Raw genomic sequence first — 10526 nt, forward strand, 5'->3', positions numbered from 1 at the left:
CAGCTGCCTTGTAAGCCCAAAAACAGTTAAAGGAGGGTTAAGTGTGCTCAGTGCCGCAAAATGCTGACTGCCACAGGGCACAATGGGAAAAGGGGGAGTGGCTGAAATCTTGAACAAGGACCACTCCACACTGCAACATTTTGTTTCAGGTCCCACTTGTATTGTTTATACTGTTTCCATCTTGCAGGAGCAGGCTCTGTTTAAACAACAGCAGCAACTAAGCCATTTCCAGGGAACGGCAAACTTTTAACTAACCTTGATTTGCTGAAGTGCTTGATCTTGGGTGCCATGCACACTTGCAAAACTGAACCTTGTGATTGTTTGATTTTGCCAAGCACCTGGGTTGCTTTTTATTTGATCAACTTGTTGGCTCAATAAAAAAAAAAAAAAGCAAACAAGCCTCAAGCTCTTAAGCTTTGTTCAAGAAATCTTTTTTTAAAAAAAATCTGTGTTGCTATAAATGTCATGGATGCCCTTCAAGGCATCACTGCATGGATTAAATTCCCCCGCCAGGGGCGGGGGGGCAACATGAGGCCTATTCATTACTTAATTCTCTAACGACTTCTGAGGTCCCTGTGTCCAAGGATTTGAACGTTAACCATGAAAAGTAAAATGTACTTAGGATTCTGATTAGTCTGTGGGCACAAAAAATGGGTTGCTGGATTCTACAGAGTGCACCTGTCCTATTCTATAGTATTTGATTATGAGAAGCTGGGCGTTGTTATTGGGGGAAAAAATACACACACACACACACACACACACATATAGTGAGAGAGAGAGAGAGAGAGAGAGAGAGAGAGAGAGAGAGGTGAGTGTAATATGGAATTTGATGAATACAGAAAATATAACTGAGGAAAAGCAGTTTTTAATGGTGCAATCTTATGCAGGTTTAGACAGAAAAAAGTCCTATAATTTTCAGCATATTTGTTCATCTTACGAGGAATGGGTCCCTTCTAGGGGATCATTTCCCTCTTCCTCAGAATGATGCCCTCCTTCCCCGAGACCCTCATTCTCCGTGACAGCAGAGGAGCTGTCACTCTGGGGGTGAGACACAGCTAACAGGTCCCTGAAGGTCTCACCCACCAACCTCTTTCCCTCTCTTAACTTCTCCAGGTCAGCAAGCTTGGCCTCAAGGGAACAAACTTGTTCCCTGAGAGCCAGGAGCTTATTACTCCAAGCACACACACACAACTTCTGTCCAGCAGGCAGATAGTTGTACATGTGGCACTTGGTGCAATACACTGGATAGCCCCCACCCTGCTGCTGGCTTTCTACCTTCATAACTGTTTTTTTTTTTTTTACGGTGTGTTTTCCCTGGAAAACGTAGTTGTTTACTACAAGAAGGTGGGGAAATTATTTATACTTATTTACTTTCAGTTACTTACTATGAGTAGGGAGGGAAGAGTTCATTGCCCTGGCTTCCTTGCCCTGTTGCTAAACTCGCACAGTTGCTTAGCTCGCTTGTTTGCTGACGCTTTGTCCCTGGGGCTCCTCACACTCAGAGGTCATGACTCTAAATACATCCTATCACCCTGTGGTATAAAATTTGCTGTGATGTAAATGAAGGATACTTGAGTCACATACCACTTTCTATGCACACATTAAAATGTACCACTTATATAGTTAGGCTGCAACCCTGGGCACACTTACCTAGGAGTAAGCACCATTGAACATAAGATTTACCTCCGAGTAAACATATGTAGGATTGTGCTGTAAAGCATACAATCAGGCATGTGAGTTACAGAAATGGTTCACAAAAAGCAAAGGTAGCCATGCTGACTGTAAAAAAAAATCTTACAGTCAGCTACTAGTAGGGTGGCTACTAGGAAGTAGGGATGGTGGAGAATTCTGCCACGGACTCCAATGAGGCCCCCCAGAGTCTGCAGCGGTACTAAAGACTCACCTCCACCACCCGGGGGAATCCGTGCTGGCCGGATCCTACCTGCCGCCGGCTGTCTGCTGCCGTCCGCTGCCGCCTGTCCCATCTGCTGCTGCCTGTCTTCAGACGCAAATGGTGTAAAATCTTTACGTAGCCTATCACGGCAAAGAGCAGGGATGCAAATAGCATATGCTATGCCATTTGCGTCCCTGCCTTTTGCTGTGATAGGCTACATAAATCTTTACGTAGCCTATCATGGCAAAGACCAGGGATGCAAATAGCATCCGCTATGCCATTTGTGTCCCTGCTCTTTGCTGTGATAGGCTACGTAAAGATTTACATAGCCTATCATGGCAAAAGGCAGGGACGCAAATGGTGTCTGCTACGCTGGACGCCATTTGCGTGGCAGCGGCCGGAAGTCCAGCTGTGGACGGGCCCGGCCAGCGGCTCCGCGGACTTGCCGCAGAGCAGAGCCGGCCTGGGAGGATTCTGGGGAAGGACTGGATTGCCCCCCCCCACGGACCCCGCAGTGGACAAGGGTGAGTACAATCCATACTCTCCTAATAGGAAGAGTGCCTTTTCTGCTGTGGCACCCCAGCTGTGGAATGAGCTCCCTAGTGAGGTTTGCCTGGCACCTACATTGTATTCTTTCTGGTGCCAGGTGAAGATCTTTTTATTTTCCCAGGCATTTTAGCATTTTAGCTCTTTAGATTTTTAGCTTTGCTGTTTTAAATCTGTATGTTAAATGCCTGCACTGCTGCTAGGTTTTATTCTGGTTTTATTCTGATTGTATTGTTTACTGTGGTTTTAATGTTTTATATATTTTGTATTGTTTTATCTTGCGCTCTTTGGTTTTAATTTTTGTGACCCACTCAGAGAGCTTCGACTATTGGGTGGTATAGAAATGAAATAAATAAATAATCTGGCATGAAGCTTATAAAAGCCTCTTATTAAAGGGTAAGTTTAAATTTCACTCCCTAGTTAAATAATTCCTCTGAAGAAGTGCCCAATGAGGATTACTGCACCTTAGGATCCAAAACAGTGACTCCATGAAGCACCACTTTTGCCAATTGGCTTGGTCTGATTTCACATAGCTATTTCTATTTCTGATGTGTTACTTTTCCCTATTCAAATCTTTAAAATGTGAACAGGGTACATAAGCAAAGATTACATAGAAAACTTTAATGATAAAAGTATCAAACAACACCAGCTGCAAAAGAAACAACAGAGACAGTTTTAACAAGAAAGGGAAAGGAAGCCAGATGGGCCTCCCAGGTGTGGGACCAAGCCCAGCTCATCATGCAGGTTGACTCCAGTGGTGATGCCCATGAGGATGGCCTATTACTGCCTGAGCTGAGCATGCCAGTCTGGTTTTTTACCCATAACATGCTAGAACTGGACTACTCAGCACATTGTGGGTAAAAACATGTCAGCCACCATGTTTGTTGTGGCAACAGTAATTTTTTAACACACAGTGCAGTGGAACAGTAATTTCTGGTGCATTATATTTTGGGAAACTAAAGATGCTGGCCACAACTGTAGCTGCTGATGGCACCACCCATCCAGATGCTAAGGAAAGGGAGGGCAAGTTCTAACCAAGTACAACTCTTTTGGGAATATGCCATGAAGCAGGGTCTCCGTCAAAGATTTCAGTGGGTGGGTATTTTCATGTGGCAGAAAATGGCCCTTTAAGTATCCTGGTCTTAAACCATTTAGGGGTCTGAAGGTAGGCCAGCTGCCTACGCCAAGGGAAGCTCAGAAGACAGCAACAAAGGAGAGGGCCTTCTTAGTGGTGGCTCCACAATGTTCTCCCCGATGAGGACTGCCTGGCGCCAACATTGTTATCTTTTTGGCACCAGGTCAAGACCTTTCTCTTCTCCCAGACAATTGGCAGCATATGGTGAGTTTTAATCAATCCTGGATTTGTCTGATGGTTATGGTCGATTGCTTGAAGTTGTTTTTTTTTAATGTAAATGGCTTTTAACCTCTGTATACTGTATTTCTAATGTTTTTAATCTTTGTAAACCTCCCAGAGAGCTTTGGCTATGGGGCGGTATAGAAATGTAATTAACAACAGCAACAATCAGCACATTGAATTGGGTCTGGAAACAGACCAAAAGACAAAGGAAAATGCAAAATATTGGAGTAACACATTCCAAAAACCAGACCCTGGTCAACACTCTAGCTGCAGCATTTTGCACTAGTTGAAATTTCCAAACACGTTTCAAAGGTACCTTCACATAAAACACATTGCAATAATCTAGTCTGGATAACCAACACATGTCTGACTGTGGCCTTCTCCAGAAAAGTGTGGAATGACGCACCAGCTGAAACTCTGGAAAAGCACTCCTGGCTGCAGCTACCACCTGGCTACCACTTGGAGCAAGGCCCAAGCTGTTCATCTGCTACTTCAAGGGCAGTTTCCCCACACTTTCCCTTGGTCTTTCAGGCCAAAATCCAGATGGGGAGAATGGAGGGCCAGGGACTAGCAAATATGCCCCGTGTTGTCCTGGTCCCGTGTTGCCTTACACAGCATCTGTACACAGCATCTGACCCTCATTGTACTGTTAGAGGAATCCTCCTGTAAGTTGACCCATGCCTGTTTGTTGCATGGGTGCCAGGCGCACTCCAGGAGGTATTTTGCAGGTATACACTCTCACAACTGAAGCCTTATTATACTAGTTTTTTGCCTGCCACTTCTCAAAGTTTTTTTTTTTTTTAAGTGCACAAAAAATGCATAGGTCTAATCAGTGGCTTAAATGGAATTGCCACTGCTGTCATACTTATTACTGTTCAATCTGCTTACAATTCTTATCTCACTTATTCTTACAATGTATTCTTACTCCGTGTGAAGTCAGTTAGGGTAGGGCCTTCTCAAGGCTTTCCACCATGGGATTTGATCTCAGATCTCACATACCTATACTCAAATTTCTGTCTACTGTATTGTATTTCCCATCAAAATGTGACTGTTGCTTAGGAGAGAAGGCCTCTAAACTTTCTTGCCCATTCTTCCTGGTTCAAAAGGTAACATTTATGGTTGTTCCATGGGTGGTTTTTTGTTCATAATCTGCATGACTGGATAAACTCATAGGTCTATTAGAAGAACTCTAATGCATGATAGCAAGTCAGCACTTGCTTGTCCAGTTTAAAAGCAGAGGCAATGGAAATTATTGTCTCAGTTCTCACACAGACATGCTCAAAATGTGGAGAGGATCTATGGGGATGATTGAAACCGAAGCATGTACATGCATCTCTGGAGATAGTATAATTGTTGCAGAATAACCTGTCCTAAGACATAAGGAAAGAGGCAGAGTTTTCATGGCTGTACTTCTAATATGGGAACACTGGAAGGAGCAGGTGAGCAGACATACAAATGCATAAGTGAGAGAACCAGAACTACATCAGTCAGAAGTACTGTACTCTCCAGTACAAACACTGCAGTCCATGACTTTTCTGAGGGAAAGCAAGGAATTTCTTGGACTGCATCTGTGCTGTTTTCTGCAAGCTTACACTCTTTCAAATGTGCAAGTATCCTTCATACACATGACAAAGAAGGGAGAGGCAGGCTCCAGTGCTCAAAAAAGGAACAATTTATTGTGCTTTATGCATTTCGGAGATGTCTCCTTCAGCAGCGGTTTAAAGCCATTCAATCTCTTGCTCTAAAATGAACAGTGATTCCTTTCTCTGGATGCTTGCACACGCTGTCCCTAAAGCACATTGCTCTGGTGAGAGCAATATGCTTTGGGAATAGCATGTGCAAGCATGTAAACAGCTTTAAACAGCTCCTGAGAAAAGAAACACCTCCAAAACGCATAGAGCACAATAAAATTTTCTTTTTTTGAGCACCAGAGCCTGCCTCCCCTTTCTTTGTCATTAGTCCATGGTGCTTTTTCTGCCTTCACTCCTGCATCCTTCATACACAGCCATAGTCGCATGGAAGTCACTTTTCAGTGATGCAATCCCATGGGGCCATAGGTGTGATGAACTAAGCTGATGTTGGCCAGTTTGACATTTTGGCTTCCTTTTCTTTTCTTTTCTTTTCTTTTCCACCACGTGGAGATGTGGTTGTGTATTGCCCATCTGCCAGTCTGGAAATTTTCTCCTGTTTAAATACTAATCTGCCTTGTTACTAGGCACAGAGAGAGTTGCTTGCCTCAGGTTGCATGGCATCATTCTTATCTTTCTTGCTCTGCTTAGCTTTTCACAAGATCCAGCATCTTTCCCTCTTGTAGTGTATTGACTGGGTCAAGTCACAATTGCCAGTTGTGAAGGAGGTTTTTCCCATTAGAGGTGGCCAGTGGGACCTTCAGAATAATTCAGAGGCAACACAGATGTTTTGGACTTCAACTCTCAAGATTCCTGACCATTGGTGATGATGGCTGGGGCTGATGGGAATTGTAGTCCAAAAAACTGGGAGGGCACCAGGTTGGGGAAGGCTGGAGTACACTTTTTGTTCATGCGGCTTTTGATCTGTGAAGAATAAATGTGTGGGAGGTAATTTCGCTTTTCTGCTTGGTTCTAGAACTGTTGGACCAAGGCATGACCCTCCTGCTTGTCTCAGAAGTACCCAGGGCTTTTTGAATGTTCCCCCAAAGCCTTGAAGGGCTTTTCAAATGTTTGGTTTGAACACTCAAAGAAGCTTTAGCAGCTGCATAACACATATTAAATTCAACAGGTAAACCTTTCCATCACTGTATCTTCATTCTGGAAAAAATCTTCTTCAGCTGAATTTCTATAATGCAAAGGGTTAAAAAAAAAAACTTTTTTTAAAAAGGAGACAAATTGAAAGTTGCTTGGAGAACTTCTCAGGACTATAAAGCTGGATATAAATTTTACATCAAACAAGCAAACCTTTCCACTAAGATGACCTAGTTCTACAAATTAGGTCAGGAAGGGCTATTATCCTCTGTGTGTGTGTGTGTGTGTGTGTATATATATATATATAAAATGTTTGTGTGTATTTTTTTCCAGCAACTGTCAGAAATACAAAAATTGGAATTTTAATTGACTGCAATCCCCGCTCTGCAAAAAATGCTTACTCAGATGTAAACATTATTGAAATCAGTGCAATTTACTTCTGAATAAATATAATTAGGACTAAAAATGTAGAGGTGGTTAATATGTGCAAAGGAGCGTGCCCCCTCAGAATCTACTTTGCCTGATCTTTGCCCACCTAGATACTTATTTCTGGTACTGCCACTTTGCTGTAGTCAAGAAGTGAAATGACCAAGTGTGTCGCTAGATTAAAATGAAAAATGGGAAGACGCCAGATGCAGAAAAACAATGGTGGAAATGCATTGGGCTTAAAAACACACACATTTCTATGCACCTGGACTGGAGGCTTCATCCCTTCTATCCCAGGTGTGCTGCTAAGCCAGCATTCCTGCAGCTGCGCTCCAGGGATCATGACCACCTCTCCTGCTGCTGGAGCAGCCTGCCACCCTGTGAATTGCTGGAGCATACAGTGCAGGCATCAGGAGAGGCAAGTGCAGCCACTGCAAATCCACCAGCAGGAATGGCAGAAACCGTGGCTATAGTTCCTGGAATAAGTAGGCAGGTAGGTTGGCGCAGGCAGCCTGGCACAGGTGCAGCCGGTGCAGGCTCCAGCTTTTGGAGGGCCCTTGAGCAAGACACCCTGAACAGGCCCCCTCGCTCAGCGAGTCTACTTTCTCACCACCACTGTCACCAGCTGCTGTTGCTGCTCATCCTCTTTCCCATCATTGCTGCCACTTGCTTGCTTCATAGGCAGAAAGCCACTGAGTGAGTCAGCAGTGGCATCTCCTGTGTCTTTTTCTCACCACCGCCGTTGTCTGGGCCAGAGTGAGAGACAAGTGAACAAGCAGGTTGCAATTAAGAAGAAGAGGAGCATTCCCAGGGGGCTCTTGTCAGTGGGCCCCTGCTTGGGTGTGGGCCCTTGGTAGGTGCCTGACAATATCTGTCCTTGAAACAGGCTCTGGGTGCAGGCATCAGACTGGGAGGGGTCATTAAAGAAACAGGACAGGACTTCAGAAGGATGCCAGAGGCCTCATCTCCAAATCGAACAGTACACATGAATGTAACAGACCTTAAGACAAATGCCAACAGTACTCCCTTTGCCCAGTGCTGCCTTATAGAATCATAGAATCATAGAATAGTAGGGTTGGAAGGGGCCTACAAGGCCATCGAGTCCAACCCCCTGCTCAATGCAGGGATCCAAGTCAGAGCATCCCTGACAGATGGCTGTCCAGCCTCGTCTTGAAGGCCTCCAGTGTCGGACAGCCCACCACCTCCCCAGGTAATTGGTTCCATTGTCATATTGCTCTGACACTCAGGAGGTTTTTCCTGATGTTCAGTGGAATCTGGCTTCCTGTCACTGGAGCTCATTATTCCGTGTCCTGCACTCTGGCATGATGGAGCAGAGATCCTGGCCTTCCTCTCTGTGACAACCTTTCAAGGACTTGAAGAGCGCTATCCAACCTCCCCCTATGGTCTTCATGGTATTTTTCCTGACATTGGAAAAATGCAGAGGCAAGGGGTGAAAGGCTATTGGCTTATTTTGGTCTCATGGTTCCTCTTCATTTGAAAACAGACATTCTAGAACTATACACAGGCTTACATAAGGACTTCTATGCTGCAGTTTCTTCCTGTGGCACAGCAGAAAACTTCTGAACGGAGCACTTGGCACAGCACTCAGGTTCCTCGCACAACACAGATGTAAACCAGTGGGAACCTTTGGTCTTACAAAGACCTTCAGTTCTCAGGAGACTTTTTGCCTCACAATGAAATGGGGTGTTAAGGTAGGTCACTCCTCTGTTCCTATATCCTCACAACACAGCTTTGTAATCATGCTGGGAATGGTTGGTATAAAGCCAGTGTTTACTTCCTTCCTGGGGATTTAACCTCAATGAAGGATTTAACCTCAAACATCTACGTGTGGTAGGAAGGGCTGTAGTTCAATGCTAGAGCATGGATGTGCTTGGCCTGCAAAATATTCAGACCCTGACACCTGCAGGCAGAGCTGGGAAAGACTGCTGTCCAGTGGAGGCTGGTGGCTCCGATTTCGGTGGTGCTGTGAATTCATTCTGGGTTTCAGTCAGAACCAGCCAGAACTCTAAATGAGCTATCCAAACTGCTGAACCCTATCCCAATAATGGTGAAGTTGGCATCACCAGCCTCCACTGCCCTTATCTGAAACCCTGGAGCGACACTGCCAGTCAGTATAGACCAGCCTGGCTGGGGGATTATGGGAGTTGTAGTCCAACTCATTTGGAGGGCACCAGGTTGGGAAAGGCTGGTATAGACCGGGGTGGCCAGATGGTAGATCAGGATCTACTGGTAAATCTCTGGGTAATTGGCAGTAGATCAGCAAGAGTTCTGATTCTCAACTGTCCAACAATAGCAACAACTAAAAAGCATTCCTCCCCCTAAATTAGGTAGCTGAAAAAGAACACGGAAGAAATCCAGGTGTGGGTTTTGGGGTGAAAGGACATGTGGGCTTGGTACTGACCACAAATTCTGGAGCTGGGTATGTACTCATAGGGACCCTGTTCCTTAATTCTTAGTGCATCTCTGTGTGCCTGAGCCAACTGGCTGTGTGGTTGATTCAGTGGCTGCTGGCTGGTAGGGCAGTGGACAGGGCTGATGTTCAATACAGGAGGAGATCATGTGTGGCACTTGGCAGCTGCACACGTACCTGGTTGTGGGCAGATCTCTCTGCCACAGGTGGGGGGGCAGGTGAAGGGTCACTGACCCACTTGCCCTCAATACAGAACCACCTCTGGGTTGATGGAACTCCGGGTTCTAGTAAAAAAAACCCAAACCTAAACCCAAACTAAATAGATCCCACAAGCCTGTAGTGTGCCTGCCCCTGATGTAAACAATACTGAGCTAGGAAGACCAACGAGCTGAGTCGATCTCAGCTAAAACAGCGTCCTCTGTTCCTATGAGAAGAAAGTATTAAGGGAAAACAAGCCAGCAACATAAAAAACTGTTCCTTACTCCCACATATATATGAACACAGAAGTGATTTCCACCCTAGCAAAACCAAGGCATAAAACAAAGTCGCCCAGTAATTTATGAGCCTGTAAAGCTACTACTTCCATCCACTTTCCCATGGATTATTTTAAACGTTACTCCTAGCCAGATTAGAAAAACAAAAACAGAAATAGAAATCAGCCCAGTCGATCCCATCTCTCCGTTCCCCCTTCCCCACCCCTTACCATACAGGTCGACTCAAAGGGCAGGAATATGCGCAGAATCCCAAATCATAAAGGAAGCGGGCTCGTTGCCACTCAAGCCCTTGCTTAACCTCTATTTTTTAAAAAATAAAAATGCTCCGGAGATCAGACGTGGCCGGTAGGAAGTGTAGCTCGATTTTATTTTAATGCATTGCGGGGAAGAGGCTCGCCTTCCCGAGCGTAGGGAAGATCGATACACCGTGTGTTTGTCGCCCCCACTGTTATGAATGAAAGACCGTGAATGAACCTCATTGCGATTTTCTTAGCAACTGCATCCTCCTAGTGAAGAATTCTTGCATTGGCAGATACGGTGATCTCCCCGGTGAGGCTTCATTTCTCACTGGAGCGGGATGCTTTAAATACTGATACTAATGCCCAGAAGCCGTGCATTCAAGAAAAGACGCGCGCGCGGGGAGGGGGGAATCGGGGGT

Source organism: Heloderma suspectum, chromosome 1 (genome assembly GCF_057233095.1).
Source record: "Heloderma suspectum isolate Gila_16-S chromosome 1, 16-S_ref, whole genome shotgun sequence".
Taxonomy (NCBI): domain Eukaryota; kingdom Metazoa; phylum Chordata; class Lepidosauria; order Squamata; family Helodermatidae; genus Heloderma; species Heloderma suspectum.